Raw genomic sequence first — 17173 nt, forward strand, 5'->3', positions numbered from 1 at the left:
CGAAGTGGTGCGGGGGTACTCGGCGGGAGCGAGGTCACGCTCCAGATTCCTAACCTGCTATCTGCTGGGCGGAGCATCTGAGTTTAGCTGAGTCTCGGAGATGGAATTGGGGCAGGCGCTTGTCACATAAAGTCCGTGCCCTGCTCGCGGGCTCCTGTCGCAACACTGACAAACCCGGGAGCCTTCGTGAGAGTGCAAAGTGTGTTCTGTGTTCCCCGCAGAGAAGTTCTTCCTTCCCTTCTGCTTGATCCTTACCTACGCCCTTCGCCCGCCCCTCCAACCCCGGCTGCAAACCCGCACGCTGCTGTTCTGTCGTTTAGCCAAATCTCTGACGCGCATGGCCAACCCCCCACCCCTCACCATCTGTCTTTCAGTTTTTAGGGTGAGCTCACCCTCCTCTCCCTTGTCTGCTCCGACGAACACCTGGGGGTGGCGCCTGAAAACCTTTCTGCGGAACGATTCTGCAGCCTACCCGGGCAGGCTTGGTAGTAGGGACAAAAGAGGGCATCTGGTAACAGGTTTTGCACTTCGGTGACTTCCCTTTTTCTTTTACCCCTTTCTTTCCCTTTGCAGAATGAGAGATGAGGCACCAGAGGTCCCCAGGGCGCAAATCTGAAAGCCAGCGCCTCCTGAGCACAGGCTGCCAGGGGCGAGACGACATTAGACATTGCCCCCCAGATATAAGAAGCATCGCTTCCTTCAGACAGAGGTGGTGAGACTATGAAGTAATGGGACAGTTCCTCTTACTACGCTCCTCGGGAAGGCAGTTTGTGCCTCTCTGCTTTAGGCATCATCCTTTATGGCTAAAATTCTGCAGCCTGATTGTTGAATGTAGTGAATGCTACCCTTGTTACAAGCTTGTGATAACTGTAGTGATGATAATAGCTACAGTTTACTGAATGTCTACTTGGTGTCAGGCAATATGCTTCTTTGGGCTTCACATCCATAACCTGAATTCCTCAAAAAACCCAATCCTCTAAAATAGCCATTATTTTCTCTTTATTTATTACTTATAGATGAGCAAATTTTAAAGCTTAGAGCGATAAACTTTTTTAAGTTCATGCACCTAAGAAGTGGCAAAATTTCATTGGGACCTAGATCTGATTCAAATCCTACACTTTACATTCTCTCTTTGAAATAGTAAACTGATAGCAGTTAAATTTTAAAATCTAGGTGAAAGAGGTAAGACCATGAAATGACAAAATCTTAAGGCTTTAAAGGATAAGGATGGGAGACAGGAATGCACGAATGTTTAAAAACTGTGATTGGGTTTATTGACAAGAATCAGAATGGAATCTAATACGGTAAGTGGTTCTTGTTTTGCATCCATGCCTTTTTGTCTATTTTTGTGTGTCTACAACCATAACATAAATTCTAAAAAAACTGATATGAAGCTAGGTTTGGGAGTGCTAGTCTGATTTTTCATCTCAGAATGATTATGAGACCAGGATAATATTTAGAAGTAAACACAAGCCATGTGTTCAGCAGTCTTAGAAGAGACTCTCCACTGGGTCCCAGTGATTATCCTCAATCTTGAGTCATTGCTTGGGATGCTCGTGGGACTATGCCTTGACAGAGCTAAAAGGTAGAGGTTATTGAAGGAAAGAACTTTAGGTTTTGTGGCTCGTGAGGATAATCATACCCTGGTAAGGAAAATGAGCTGAGAAACTCAAGATGGTAGTGGATTTCCATCATCCACTGAGTGAAACTGGGTCAACTAAGAGCCTCACCTGCTTTTCTCTAAGGGCCAGGATAACCAACCTACCCAGTTTGTCTGACATTAAGGGGATTTCTAGGACATAGGACTTCAAATGCTAATACAGGGAATGTCTCAGGCAAGCCATGAGTAGTTGGTCACCCTACTAGGGACATCCTAAATGAACTCTAGAATCAGGTGGAGCTCTCAGTATGGTTGCATCTAGACTCAATTCATCTGCTTAATATCTGCGGTATGATTGCACAGGAAAGGAAATTGTGGATAAAGTAATCAAGACTGACCATAAAGAGTCTACATGCCCCCAAACAAATATTGCTGCTCATTCCTTTTCCAGTGATTTGGCTATAAACTGAGTACCTACATCTATACTTTTTGGACCTAATTTTCATTTAGCAAATCCTTAGGAAGCCTCCTATGTCTGGGCCCTAAGACATCAAAAGACTGCCTTCCCATATACCATGCACATTCATTTCCAGCAATCACTAAATCAGCTAGATTCTTCCAGAATAGAGCTGAGTGAACATATGCTTTTCATCCCAGGATAGCTTTATATAATCCCTGGCAGCACAAAACACCATATTTGGCCCACAGTAGGGGCTCAATAAATAATTCATTATGTGTAATATTAATCAGGAAATTATTACAACAGATTTTTTGGTAGACCTTCTGAGCCTTCCCTCCGTGATGTCAGAATCAAGATATTAAAAATAGTTATATTTACTGTAGAAAGTTTTTGTTTGTTTTTAAACTAATGCCTCTTAAGGCAGTTAATGGCAGTTCTCTCCTCAGCGAAGTGAATTTTCCTTTGTTTTTGTTAGTTGGGTGGAGGTGTGATAAGTTTGCTCTGTAGCCAAGGTCAATTATTGCACTGGACCCTTGAAGGGGAAAGGATGCCTTAGATTAGGAGCTGTAGAATTTCACTGTGAGTCTATTCACTTGGACAATTTGGCAAAATGCAGGTTCCCAGGTCCCAGCATTAAAGGTTCCCGTTTAACTGCTCTAGGTTTTGGCCCAGGTATTTGCATTTTGAATAAGCATCTGAGATGATTTGGATATAGGTAGTTTGGGACCACACTTTGACAAACTCTGCCCTAGTCAGTGATAATTTTAGATATATTTTTGCAAAAATCTTTTCTGCCCCAGCCCCAAAAGCCTATCTGGTTAGCTGAACCATTAAGCCAGCTGGGATACATCAAGAAATCAAAGCAAGGAAGCCTCATGACAAGATTCAGAATAAAATGTCTTTGGAAGGAAAAACAAATCTGAAATCTTTGGATAAATAAACATGGTAAACCTGACCCTTTTCATTGCACATGAGAATGATTCACTTAACAGTGATTTAGAAAGAGCAGAACTTCAACAAATAGATAAAATTATATAGCAGTAATTTCTCCAGTATAAGAGTCACTTGGTAACCTTGGTTCTTTTAAAAATATTTCATTGGAAAAAAATAATCATATTATTTTGATAAGTTAAATAATAGAATGGGTGGGGAAAGAAAAGCAAGAATATGAAGCTGTATCTAAAGCCATGAAAACACTGAGAAAGGCTAAGATCAGGTGCTTGAAGCTCCAGCAGAAAGAGTAAGATGGAATCAAGGCAAAAATAATGGAAAATTAAAATTTCAACAGATTGGAAGGAGTGGAAAGATGAATTGATAGCTTCATTCTATAAAAAGCACAAAAGCTAAAAAGACTCAACAGAAAAGTTCAAAGAACATATTGTTGTAAATCTACTTTTCATGCTTTTATGTTTTTAAACTTTGTACATAATTTAAAATGAGTATATATAGAAATTAGTGTATATGTAATTTTCTCATATTATCAGGGTAGCACTAATCCACAAACAGTCTTACATTGCTTCATAATCCTTTTTCTCAAGCACTACTGCCAGTTGTACATTTTTTACAGTTTATGCTACCAAGAAACATTTTCTAGAACTTAGATATTTCTTTTACATCTGCAATATTTTGTTGTTTAGCTTTAATACAGTACTGAAAATAGACTGTTCAGGTGATACTATCTGTGGAAAGTCAGGATGGATCAAACCAGGGAATTGCTTGGGAAGATGTCTAACCTTACTGTAACCTTACATTAGCAAGAGCTTTAAGGCATAAATGAAAGAGTAAGCTCCCTAGGATTTGTTTGGGCCCTTCCTAAATGTCCTTCCGTATGATTTTTTTTTTTTTTAATGGGAGAGGAGTTGGGAGAGATTGGGTAAGAATAACAAAGATATGAATTCATCAGTCAAAATAGAAGAAACAGTAGTTGAAACATTAATTCTCAATTCCTTTAACAGCAGATTGATAGATGAAGCATAAAACAAGACCAGATGCTGTGGTTTCCAGGATGCACTTGGCTTCCCATCCTTTATGACCTGGAGCATTTTTTGCCGTAAGTAGGTCATTTGCTTGCTCTCATTTACCTGATTCTAGGAAAATGCCCTTGAAAGTATTTGGAAAATAATACTTTTTGTTAAGCTTGTGCTTAACATTTTAAAAGTTAAGATTGCATGAAACTTCCCCCACCCCCTTTTCTCTATTAGCTAGAATAACTCGTAACCTTGTAGCATAAGTGAAACTAAAATGGACAAGAAGAATTCAAGATGTTTTATTTTCTAAGGACTAAAATTTGTGTCCATAGCACTGGCATAGTACTCATCTCACAGAATTATAATTGGGATTTAAGTTTCTGTATTCTCCTATCAGATGTGCAGTTCCTGAAAAAAGAGGATGCCTAGGACATAGGAGGGGCTTAACAAATGTTTTAATTAACTGATTCCCCCCCACCAATCTGACATATTGAATGAAGCTTTTCAGGCACCATTCTAATAGATTTACGGTGACCAGGGAGGGAAAAAGAGGAAAGAAAGGCAAATGGTCCAAAGATAAGGACATGTGCAATCAAACCATTTTACTGACCATAATTATATTATTGTCCTGTCATGACAGGTCTGTTCCTGATGTGTCCACCAGAGACCAGTCCCATTAGGTATCCATAAGGTTTAAGAACATGGACATTGCAACCCAACAGACTTGGCTTTAGATGTAAGATCTGTTATTTACTAGCTCTGTGGCTTTGGGCAAGTTATTAAGCTCTATAAGCCTCAAGTTCCTCACCTTTAATACAGGGACAAAAGCGGTACTCACACCATGGAGTTGCACTGAGAATTAAATGAGACAGTGCATGGCAAGTGCTGAGCTCTATGCCTGGCACTTAGCAAGTCCTCAATAAACATGCCATTGTAATACCTCAGATGTTATTTTCATTATACTATGAAGTGATATTCTGTCATTTCCAGAAGCCCTGTATGGACAAAGATTCCTTCATATCTCCTTAGTGTTTGCATGAGGACTTCATCTCTCAAGTTGTCAACTGTGGCATCTTGTCTGGGAATGTTTATCTTCTCTGACTTGTGAAGAGGCTATGCCTCTCTCTCTTTGAACTCTTAGTTCTCTCATTCTCAGTTTTAATACACTCCTCTGAGTGAGTCTTACTGATTAGTAGTCTATAAACCATTAATGATAGTTATATAAAACCTGTAAGGTTCCATCCTTGTGACCCACCCCCCCCAGACAAATAAGTTTAAAATATTGGTCAATCCATGAAAATGACTATCTGGATATTTCTCAGTTCACTGAAGACCATCATTAATATTGGCTGTCGTTCCCATTCTGTCTAATAACAGCCATTTATTGAGCTTACAGTTCTTGCTCTCATGGAGTTCTGAAGACTCAAATATCTTGTGAAAATGCAAGTCTTCATAGAACTATTGATTTTTTTTAAGGTAGAGGTTTAACCTACCTTTCATCTCCATTCATTATTTGTTTTGGGAAAACTTCCTTACTTAGATTGCCGAGTGACTTTTGCACAGAAGAAAGAAATTAGTTCAATGGATGAAAGTGAGATGCTGAACCAGATTTGAGATTTTAGAGGTCAATCCTTTGCATGTCTTATCATTTCTTTGCAAAATACAACCTTTTTGTAACACTTGAGGACTATCATAACATCAGAGCTGCTATTCTTCATACAATATTTAATTCCTTTGAACATAACATGTTTTTTAAAAAATATTTACTATGTGCAACTCGTGGAAATGCTCCTAAAATTGAGGGAGTTCTACTGAGCAAAAGAAATGGAATATCCTGTATAGAGACTGAGTGCATGGCTTCCAAAGGCAAAGGCAAGGGCAAAACTTGCTAATTTTAGATGTTTAGGGATGAAATGTCTACTAGACCTTGTTTCATCTTAGAGAGACCCAACAGTAGCATACTAGCAAGCTACTGTTAAATTTGCCCTCCCCACCTGTTTATTGCCAGTGTTTCTGGAAACAGAAAAACAAAACAAAGGGGTAAGGAAAAAAAAAAGCAAAGTCTGCATGTAACTTGAGTTAGAGAAGTGCAGGAAACAAATCAAATATACTAAGTTAGCAGTGCTCAAAGTCCCATTCAACTTCAGAATAGTATACCTGGTAGAGTTCCACAAACCTTTCTCCTTTCTAGCCTGCTGCTTATTAAGTTTAAATGCCAGAACCATTCTGAGAGCTCTGAATGCCCATATGAGGCCTAGAGCCAGAGACATGCCCCACACCCATTTCTTTATATTTTCTGAATTCCCAGGTAAACGAGAGATCAGAAAAAGGGACAGTCAAGGAAAGGAGACAAAGAGGTCGACTCCCCAACAGTGTTTTCTTCCCCTTTGGTGTTTTGCAAAAAGCTGAAGAGATGCTATAATGATTCTTTAACCAACTGAAAGCAGCGTTAGAATTCTGTCTAGATATTCTTGAACCTCTGACTGGGCAGTGTTCCACCTTCCACACTCCAGTCCATCCATCATTCAATACTACTTATGCTAGATAAACTGGCTTGCCATAGTTTATTATCATGTTGTCCTCACAGACTAGTATTCAAGGAGCCTCCCCTGACCACTTCTTGGGACTCTTGGAAGTAAACAGAGAAACAGTTTAAATGAACGGTAAAAACCCATGAAGGGCTTCCCTGGTGGCACAGTGGTTGAGAGTCCGCCTGCCGATGCAGAGGACACGGGTTCGTGCCCTGGTCTGGGAGGATCCCTCGTGCCGCGGAGCAGCTGGGCCCGTGAGCCATGGCCGCTGAGCCTGCGCGTCCGGAGCCTGTGCTCCGCAACGGGAGAGGCCACAGCAGTGAGAGGCCCGCATACCGCAAAAAAAAAAAAAAAAAAAAAAAAACCAACATGAAATACAGTGATTGTTTTTTTTGGTGGGGGGAGAGTAAATAATTATATGTCTTCAGTTGAGAGAATCATAAGGATTTCTAGGACATGAATACACATTCACAGCCCCCAAACAGAAGACAACTAAAAAAATCTCTGCAGAGGGACAGCATTTCCTCCTCATTCCATAGGAGGGTGGGGATCTGTGACACTCCATTTTAATGATCATCCCCAAATTCCGTTTCTGTGCCCAACACAGTAAAGCATTTCCAAGTACAGAGTGTCAGACAGGTGAACAACAAACAAACAGCCTCTGTCAAAATAGTTTGAAGCTTGCAAGATGTAGATTATTGAATACAGTACTTGAAAAATGCTAAATTATGACAGTCCTCAATGACAGCTCTGTGACCTGTCTCATGTTAGGTAGCCTTTCTGGGTTTCTGCCTCTGAAATTGAAATAGTTCTACCAACTTCATAATTCCGTGATTCTGTGATTCGTTCATTCTGACTTGTATGTGGGAGAACTTTTGTTTAAATTTTCTCCCCTTTAGAATCCAACAAATGAATGCTAAATTTGAACTCTAGGTTTCAGAGTATACTTTAACATATTAAGAAATTATAACAATTTCTAACAAGACTTGTGTACTATACTACCTTGTCAGCTACCATTTTGCCTGTCATAGTTTTGTCACAATGTGGTTTTGTATTTGTATGCTTAAATTTTACAATCTGTGATCTCTATGTATGTATGTATGGTTGAGTTTAGTTCCTTGAAACCAAAGCATTAAATATCAGTAAGGGCTATATCAAGAACTTTAAAAAAAGAAGTGTGGTTAATATAAATTCCATCTTCCGCAGAAGAGCATGACTTTCAGAATATGAACTCATGAACAACCTAGGGAAAAGATTCTTTTCTGCTTTATAACTAACTTTATTGTTTTATTCTCTTGAGAATTCCCTATCGAACTTGCCAATGAGGGTTTTATCTAACATGGCACTTTTCTGGAATGTAACCATCACTACCCCCAGTTAGTGAGAGATTACTATAACAAATAGTGAAAACACTCACATAGATTCTCATGAATCATGTTTTAATTGAGAGCTAGCCAAAGAGGAAGGGTGGAGAGGTAAGGACATAGATTTATCTCTGCTTGTGTGTTCATTTGTACTTTTATTAAGAGAAAAAACATTTTCCTCTTTTTTAAATAAAATCTCATCCTCTAGGAAGTAAATTCAGGAGTAAGACGCTCCACACCTGTTTTGCATAGTCCAATTGATTGTTAATTTCATTGTCTTTTGACATACTGGGAGGTATGTTAATTTGGAACACATCTCTCTCATAGAAGTAACAAACCAACATTAACACAGGTAAGATGCATCTTTTACCTTGATAAAGACCTCCAGTGTTATAGAAATAGGGAAGGTCTAGATATATATATCTAGAAAGATATAATTTCAAGGAATCATGCTCTCTCAGGATTGAAAGGAATATTAAAGTCAGTGAATGTTCAACCAAAGGCAGTGTGGAACTGTAGATTGTGTGCTATGGAATTAGAGGACCTGGATCAAATCACAGTTTTGCAACTTAGTAGCTGTGTGTTTGGGGTAATTTATTTAACCTCTCTGAGCCTTGGTTTTCTCACCTATAAAATGGGGATAGTGACTACATTATGGAGTTGGTGAAAGGATTGAAGATAATGTATGTAAAGGACCTGGGACAGACATAATAAGCATTTAGTAAATGATTGTGGCTGTTGTGATCATCAATGTCCCACCAACTGGTCATTAAGCTTACTTGAACATTCCCAGTGACATGGAATTCACCAACTGTTCAGGTAGCCCATCTCATGTTTGGAGAACTCTTCAGTGTTAGTTCTTCCTTTTACTGAGCCTAAATCTTTTCCCCTAGAACTTTTTCTATGGTTCTGATTCTTGCCGTTGGGGCTGCACAGATTAAGTGTGTAAATCAATTAAGCATGTAATCTAGAACAGTATATATGCTTTAAGAGTGGTGTGACCAGTGTGGATACTAGAGATTTATCAACACAGTTTAGGATCAAACTAGCTTCCTTTTCCTGAAACCCACCCTTTTAATACCTATTGAATTTGCTATTAATTAAAGCCTGTTTGTCTTTTGTACTAGAGCTGTAGTCAAAGCTTGAGTCCTGCATACTGTACCTGTCACAGTTTTGAGGGAGAGACTTAAGTGCAGAACCTTACAATTAAATCTTTTTCATATTAATTAATAAACTGGTAAAATTCCATTTGAGTCATACAAATATAATTTGAGTATTAAATCATATATAATGTGGCATACCTGTAAGGTCATATAGTTATAAATGGACAAGAACGTAGTGCACTTTATTTAACAAACACCGATACGGTATTTAATATGTGCCAAGCACTGTTCTAAGTGCTTTTCATATATTAACTCATTTAATTCTCAGTCATAATAACCCTATGTGGTTAGTATTATTATCTTCAGATAAGGAAACTGAGGCACAGAGAGATTAAGTAATTTATCCAGGGCAAATAGCTAGTAAGTAGCAGAGTTAGAATTTGAACCAGCATGTTTAGTTCAAGAGCCTGTGTTCATACTCATGCCCTGTTCCCAAATTTGTTAAAATTTAGAAAAATTGTTACATGGATTGTTAGGGCTCCTTAAAAGCAAGAAAAACATGACAAATTAACACTCTGGATTTACAACCTACTTTATAAAAGCATTACTAGAGAATATCTTTTATGGATTTGATTTATGAGAATGTAAAATGTTGACTAGAAGCAATATCTAGCTCCATTCTAAGCAGGACTAGGCTTCTGATGGTTCATTTTATATTTCAACTATATAATTGAGAAGGCATTGATGAATGCCTCTGAATTTTTTTCTTCTCATATGTACTTTTTCTGATAAAAATTGTTTTCAAATGTTAAGACAGCAGTACATCATATTACAGTTTTATTTTTAAATTAACATATAGTAAAGTTGATTGTGTGTGCGTACCTGCATGTGTGTACATTTCTATGAATTTAATACGATAGATTCATATAACCACAGTCAAGATATATAACAGTTCCATTATCCTAAGAAATTCCCTTGTATTACCCCTTTGTACTTACCTCCTCAACCCTTGGCAACCATGGATCTAATCTCCATCACTGTAGTTTTATCTTTATGAGAATGTCATATATAAATTAAATCCTACAGTATATAACTTTCTGAGACTGGCTTCTCTTACTTAACATGCCTTTGAGATTCATCTGAGATTTGCATATGCCAGTAGTTCATTCATTTTCATTGCTGAGTAGTATTCCATTGTAGAGATGTACCACAGTTTGTCCATTCATTTGTTGAAGGATGTTTCAGTTGTTTCCAGTTTTTGGTAATTGTGAATAGAGCTGCTCTAAACATTTGTGTGTAGGTTTTTGTGTGAACAGAAGTTTTCATTTCCTTAAAGTAAATACCCAGGAGTAGGATTGCTAGGTCATATAATAAGAGTATTTTCAACTTTTTGAGAGACTGCCAAACGGTTTTCCCCAATGGCTATACCATTTTGCATTTCCATGAGAATGTATGAGCATTCGATTTGTTTTGTATCCTCACCAGAACTTGTTATTATCAGTATTTTTTATTTTAGGTATTGTAATAGGTATCTCATTATTTTAATTGACATTTCCCTAATGATCAACAATGTTAATATCTTTTTTAACAGCTTATTTGCCATCTATTTATCCACTTCAGTGAAATGTTTGTTCGAGTCTTTTGCTCATTTTTAAATTGGGTTGTTTGTTTTCTTACTGTTGAGTTTTGAGAATTCTTCAAATATATATTTGAAGTTCGAGAGCCTCAAAAGATCCATAGCACTCAAAAGATATTCTCTAATAATGCTTTTATAAAGTAGGTTGTAAATCCAGCAGTGTTAATTTGTCATGTTTTTCTTGCTTTTAAGGAGCCCTAACAATCCATGTAACAATTTTTCTAAATTTTAACAAATTTGGGAACAGGGCATGAGTATCAACACAGGCTCTTCAAATATATATATTCTAGATATAAGGCCTTTGTCAGTATGTGATTTGCAAATATTTTCTTCTGGTGTGTAACTTATCTTTTTATTCTTTTACAGTGTCTTTTATAAAGTTTAAAATGTTAAGTCCAGCTTATCATTTTTTCTTTTATGGATCATGTTTTTGGTATCATGTGTAAGAACTCTTTGCTTAACCCCAGGTTATGAAGATTTTCTCTAAAGGTTTCTTCTAAAAGTTTTATATTTTACATTTAGATCTATGACACATTTTGAGTTAATTTTTGTACAAAATGTGAGATTAAGGTTGAGGTTCAGTTTTAAGTATATGAATGTCCAATTGGTCCAATATCATTTATTGAAAAGACAATCTTTTGGGCCTTTGTCAAAAATCAGTTGGCTATATCTGCATGGATATGAGCATGGATCTGTTTCTGGGCTGTCTATTCCACTGATCTAAGTGACTGTCCCTTCACCAGTATCACACTGTCTTAGTTAATCTAGCTTTATAGTACAACTTAAAAATCTGGTAATATGATTTCTCCAACTTTATTCTTTTTCTTCAAACTTATTTTGGTTTTTATAGTGCCTTTGAATTTCTATATGAATTTTAGAATCAGCTTGCCTATATCTCGAAAAATTCTGCTGGGATAGTTCATGAAATTGAGTTAAATCTGTACATCAAATTGGGGAGTTGAGTCTTCCTGTCCCTAAACATGCTGTGTCTTTCCATTTATTTAGGTCTTTGATTTCTTTCATTTATGTTTTCTAGTTTTCAGCATATAGATACTGTTCTGTCAATGTTTTGTTAAATTTATTCTTAGATATTTCAATATTTTTGGAGCTATTGTAAATGGTATTGTTTTTAAAATATCAGTTTCAATTGTTCACTGCTGGTATACAGGTATATAATTATTATTGTGTTTTTAACTTATATCCTGTGACTGTACTTAACTCAGTTCTAGGAGTTTTTTGGGTTTTGTTGATTTTTGGTCACTTCTTTTGGTTTCAATCATGTCATCTGCAAATAAGAACATTTTAATTTCTTCCTTTTCAATCTGTATGCCTTTATCTCTTATTCTTGCCTTATTATACTGGTTAAGAATTCTAGTATAATGTCAAATAACAGCAGTGAGAGAGGACATCCTTGCCTTGTTCCTGATCTTAGGGGGAAAGCATTCAGTATTTTACCACTAAGTGTGACATTAGATGTTGGCTTTTTGTACATAAGGTGAAGAAGTTCCCTTCTATCTCAGTAAGCTGAGAATTTTAAAAATCTTGAATGGATGTTGAATTTTTTCCAATGCTATTTCTGTATCAGTTGATATGATTATGTACATAGTTTTTCTTCTTTAGTCTACTAATATAGTGGATTACACTGACTGAGTTTTCAAATATTGAAGCAGCCTTGCCTTTTCAGGATAAGTGCTACTTGTTTGTAGTATATAATTTAAAAAAATACTTCTGGACTCAGTGTGCTCAGTGTGTTTGACTTTCATATCAATGTTTATGAGAGATATTAATCTATAGTTTTTTCCCCTGTACTGTCTTTTGTACAGTATTTGGTATCAGAGTAATGCTGGTTTTATAAAAATGAGTTGGGAAGTGTTTCCTCCTCTTCTATTTTCTGGAAGAGTTTGTGTAGTATCATTTCATCTTTAAATGTTTAATAGAATTCTACCTTTAGGCCAGGAAAATTTTTTTGAAAGCCTTTTAACTATGAATTCAATTTCTCTGTAGTTACAGGATTCTTCAGGTTATCTATTTTCTCTTTGATGAGTTTTCGTAGTTTGTTGTCAAGGAATTAGTCTATTTCACCTTGGTTGTCATATTTATGCATGTATTCCCTTATCCTTGTAATGTCTCTAGGGTCTGTGGTGATATCCTTTTTCATTCCTGATATTGATAGTTTGTGTCTTTTGTTTATGAATTTCATTGAGTTTTATGGATTTCATTGATCTCAAAGAATCAGTTTTTTATTTTATGGATTTTTCTCTATTTTGTTTTCATTTTCATTCATTTCTGCTCTTAGCTTTATTTCCTTCCTTCTGCTTTATTTGCTTTTTTAAAAAAGATCAGTGATTTGAGACCTTTTTTCTTTTTTTATATAAGCAATTAATGCTGTAAATTTCCCTCTTTGGTTTAGCTGACTCCCACAATTTTTGCTATGTTGTACTTTCATTTCTATTTAATTAAAAATATTTTTACATTTCCCTTTTGATTTCCTCTTTGACCCACAGATTATTTAGAAGTGTGTTGTTTACAAATGTTTGGAGATTTTCTTTATTTTCCATTACTGAAATCTAATATAACCCTATTATGATTAGAGAGCATACTGTGTATGATTTCAATTCTTTCACATTTTTTTAGGCTGGTATTATGATCCAGATATTGTCTGTCTTGGTGAATGTTCCATGTTCATTTAAAATAATATGTATTTTGCCTAGTGTTGAGTGGACTAATCAATAAATATCTGTTGGGCTCACTTGGGTTGGTGGTATTTTTCATTTCTTCTATATCCTTGCTGATTTTGTTTACAAGTTCTATCCATTGCTGAGAGAGGAGTGTTGAAGTTTCCAAATACAATTGTGGATTTGTCTGTTTCTCCTTTCAGTTCTATCAGTTTTTAATTCATGTGTTTTTTTTTAAATAATTTTTCTTGGAGTATAGTTGATTTACAATGTTGTGTTAGCTTCTGCTGTACAGCATAGTGAATCTGTTATACATATACATATATCCACTCTATTTTTAGATTCTTTTCCCATATAGGCCATTACAGAGTATTGAATAGAGTTCCCTGTGCTATATAATTCATGCATTTTGTGATGTCCTTATTAAGCTCTGGTAATTTTCTCTGCTCTGAAATCTACTTTGTCTGATATTAATATAGCTTCTCCCACTTGGTTTTGATTAGTGTTCACATGTCATATATTCTTTCACCCCTTTATTTTTAACATACCCATATCAATATATTTTAATTGTTTTTTGTTGACAATACATAGCTGGGTCATGTTCTTTGTATCCATTCTACGAATCTGTATGTTTAACTGGTATATTTAGACCATTTCCATTTAATGTAATTATTGATATATTTGGATATAGATCAGCCATTTTATTTTTCTCTTGGTTTCCTTTTTTTCCTTTCATTTCTCTGTTTTCCCTTTCCAGCCTTATTTTGAGGTAGTTGAACATTTTTTAGTACAGTTGACCCTTAAACAACGTGAAGGTTAGGGATGCTGCCCCTTCATGCAGTTGAAAATCTTCATGTAACTTATAGCCGACCCTCTGTATACACAGTTCCTCCATATCTGCAGTTCCGCATCTGCAGATTATGTAATATTATAGCATTCACTATTGTAAAAAATCTGCGTATAAGTGAACCCATGCAGTTCAAACTCCTGTTGTTCAAGGGTCAACTGTATTCAATTTTATCTATTGTGTTTTTGACTATATGTCTTTTTTTTTTTTTTCTGTACGCGGGCCTCTCACTGCTATGGCCTCTCCCGTTGCGGAGCACAGGCTCTGGACGCGCAGGCTCAGCGGCCATGGCTCACGGGCCCAGCCGCTCCGCGGCATGCGGGATCCTCCTGGACCGGGGCACGAACCCGCGTCCCCTGCATCAGCAGGCGGACTCTCAACCACTGTGCCACCAGGGACGCCCGACTATATGTCTTTGTAAAAGAAATGTTAATGATTGTTCTTGGGATTAAAATATAAATAATTATCCACAGTTTGCTTAGAATCAATATATTTTACCACTTCAAGTGGATGTAGAAATCTTTGAATCGTTTATATCCCTTTACACTCTCTTCTTTATGTTGTAGTTGTGTATTGCATTTGCAAACATTGAAAATATACACTGGAAATCAAGAATAGTCTATTATATTTACCTAGAGATTTACCATTTCTATTCCTGATGTTCCAAGTTTCCTTCTGCTATACTTTCCCTTCTGTCTAAAGATATTCCTTTAGTAATTCTTTAGAGCAAGTCTGCTGGCAATGAATTCTCTTTGTTTTGAGAATGTGTTTATTTGAACTTCATTCATGAAGGAATTTTTGCTGGATTTAGAATTCTGGGTTGAGGAGGTGGTTGTTTTTATTCCCCTAGCACCTCAAGTTGTTCCACTTAATTCTACCCTCCCTGGTTTCTGATAAGAAATTTGCAATCATTTGAATTGTTGTTCCCCTGTAAGTAATTCGTCATTTTTTTGTAGCTACTTTCAAGATTTTTTTTTTTTTTGCCTTCAATTTTCAGCAGTTTGATTTTGATGTACTTGGGCATGGATTTCTTTGGGTTTATCCTGTCTAGGGTTCACTGAGCTTTCTTGAACCGGTAAGTTTATGTTTTTCGCCAAATTTGGGAACTTTTCAGTCATTTTTTTCAAATATTTTTTACTGCATTGTATTTTTTCTCCTCTTCTTCTGGACCTCCAATGACAAATATTAGATCTTTTGGTTTCATCCCACTAGTCTCTGAGGTGCTGTTCATTTTTTTCCCACCCCCTATTTTTTTCTCATTGTTCAGATTGAATAATTTCTGTTATCTTCAAATTCACTGACTGTTTCCCCTGTCATCTCCATTCTATGATTGAGTCTATCCAATGAGTTCTTTATTTTAGTTATTGTATTTTTCAGTCCTACAATTTCAGTTTAGTTCTTCCTATCTTCTATTTCTTTGCATTCCTTTCTCTTGCTTCCTGGTATGCTTTTATAATAACTGCTTTAAAGCTTTTGTTAGCTAATTTCAGCATCTATGTCATCTCAGTGTTGGCCCCTGAATTGTCTTTTCCCATGTGAGTTTAGATTTTCCTTGTTATTTTGTATGCTGAATAATTTTTAATTATATCCCAGACATTTAAAATGTTATAAGACTCTGCATGTGCCACACTGTTCATTGCAGAATTATTTACAATAGCCAGGGCATAGAAGCAACTTAAGTGTCCATCGACAGATGAATGGATAAAGAAGATGTGGCACATATATACAATGGAATATTACTCAGCCATAAAAAGAAATGAAATTGAGTTATTTGTAGTGAGGCGGATGGACCTAGAGTCTGTCATACAGAGTGAAGTAAGTCAGAAAGAGAAAAACAAATACCGTATGCTAACACATATGTATGGTATGGAATCTAAAAAAAATGAAGAAGGTTCTGAAGAACGTAGGGGCAGGACAGGAATAAAGATGCAGATATAGAGAATGGACTTGAGGACACAGGGAGGGGGAAGGGTAAGCTGGAACGAAGTGACAGAGTGGCATGGACATATATACACTGCCAAATGTAAAATAGATAGCTAGTAGGAAGCAGCCGCATAGCAAAGGGAGATCAGCTCTGTGCTTTGTGACCACCTAGAGGGGTGGGATAGGGAGGGAGGGAGGGAGACACAAGAGGGAGGGGATATGGGGATATATGTATACGTATAGCTGACTCACTTTGTTATACAGCAGAAACTAACACACCATTGTAAAGCAATTATACTCCAATGAAGATGTTAAAAAATAAATAAATAAAATAAAATATGGGCAACATAAAAGCAAACTTTTTGGCCAAATGAGCTTTAAACAAAAATTCAACTTCTAGAAATTCTATTAAAAAAATAATATAAGACTCTGGCTTTTGTTTAAATCCTATGGAGAATATTGATATTTTTTGTTTTAGCAGGCAATAGAGCTGGTTGTATTTAGGCCACAAATTTCAACCAAACTCCTGTAGGTTCTAGTTTCAACGTCAATTTTGTTTTCAGAATATTTGCGGTACTGTTCAGATCTATCTACTATGTGTGCCGCGCTCAGTGATCAGTCTGGGACATGTGCAGTGGTATATCCTTCAAAGTCTTTGGTATGCTGTTTAGGATCAGATCCACCCTTGTGCAGCTTGAAGGTGAGCCTAGGTGTTTATAATCAACTTTGTTACTTTCCTGAGCTCCTCCGTCTCCATGATCTCTGGTACTTTCTGGCTTCCTAGACTTCCTCTTTTAGCCTTACAGCCAGAAAGCTAGTGCTTCAGTGATCCTGCGCTGCTGCATACTACTTGCTGGGACTGTGCCATGTCCAGGGCCAGTCAGTAGATGGACAGAAAAAAAAAGCAACCGGCATTCTGCCCATTCTCCTGAGACCACAGCTTCTCCTTAGAGGAAGGTTCCCCTCTCTCAGAGATTTTGGTGCCCATTGTAGTCATTGCCACTGCTGGGCTGGCAGGATTTCCTGGGGCCTGGGGCACTAGAGAACAGAGACAAGAACAAAAAATG

The 17173-nt window shown here is 36.8% G+C and overlaps 1 long non-coding RNA gene across 2 annotated transcripts; it reads left to right on the plus strand.

Moving 5' to 3' along the window:
* Positions 1 to 59: 59 nt before the first annotated feature.
* Positions 60 to 7733, plus strand: LOC117196426 (uncharacterized). Of its 2 annotated transcripts, none has more exons than XR_007471144.1 (4): positions 60 to 199; positions 574 to 709; positions 4016 to 4110; positions 6336 to 7733. It is a non-coding gene; the product is annotated as an uncharacterized LOC117196426 (long non-coding RNA). The 2 variants fall into 2 exon arrangements; XR_004476590.2 differs by lacking the exon at positions 6336 to 7733 and adding an exon at positions 4668 to 6329.
* The last annotated feature ends 9440 nt before the right edge of the window (positions 7734 to 17173 follow it).

This window comes from Orcinus orca, chromosome 14 (genome assembly GCF_937001465.1).
Source record: "Orcinus orca chromosome 14, mOrcOrc1.1, whole genome shotgun sequence".
Taxonomy (NCBI): Eukaryota; Metazoa; Chordata; class Mammalia; order Artiodactyla; family Delphinidae; genus Orcinus; species Orcinus orca.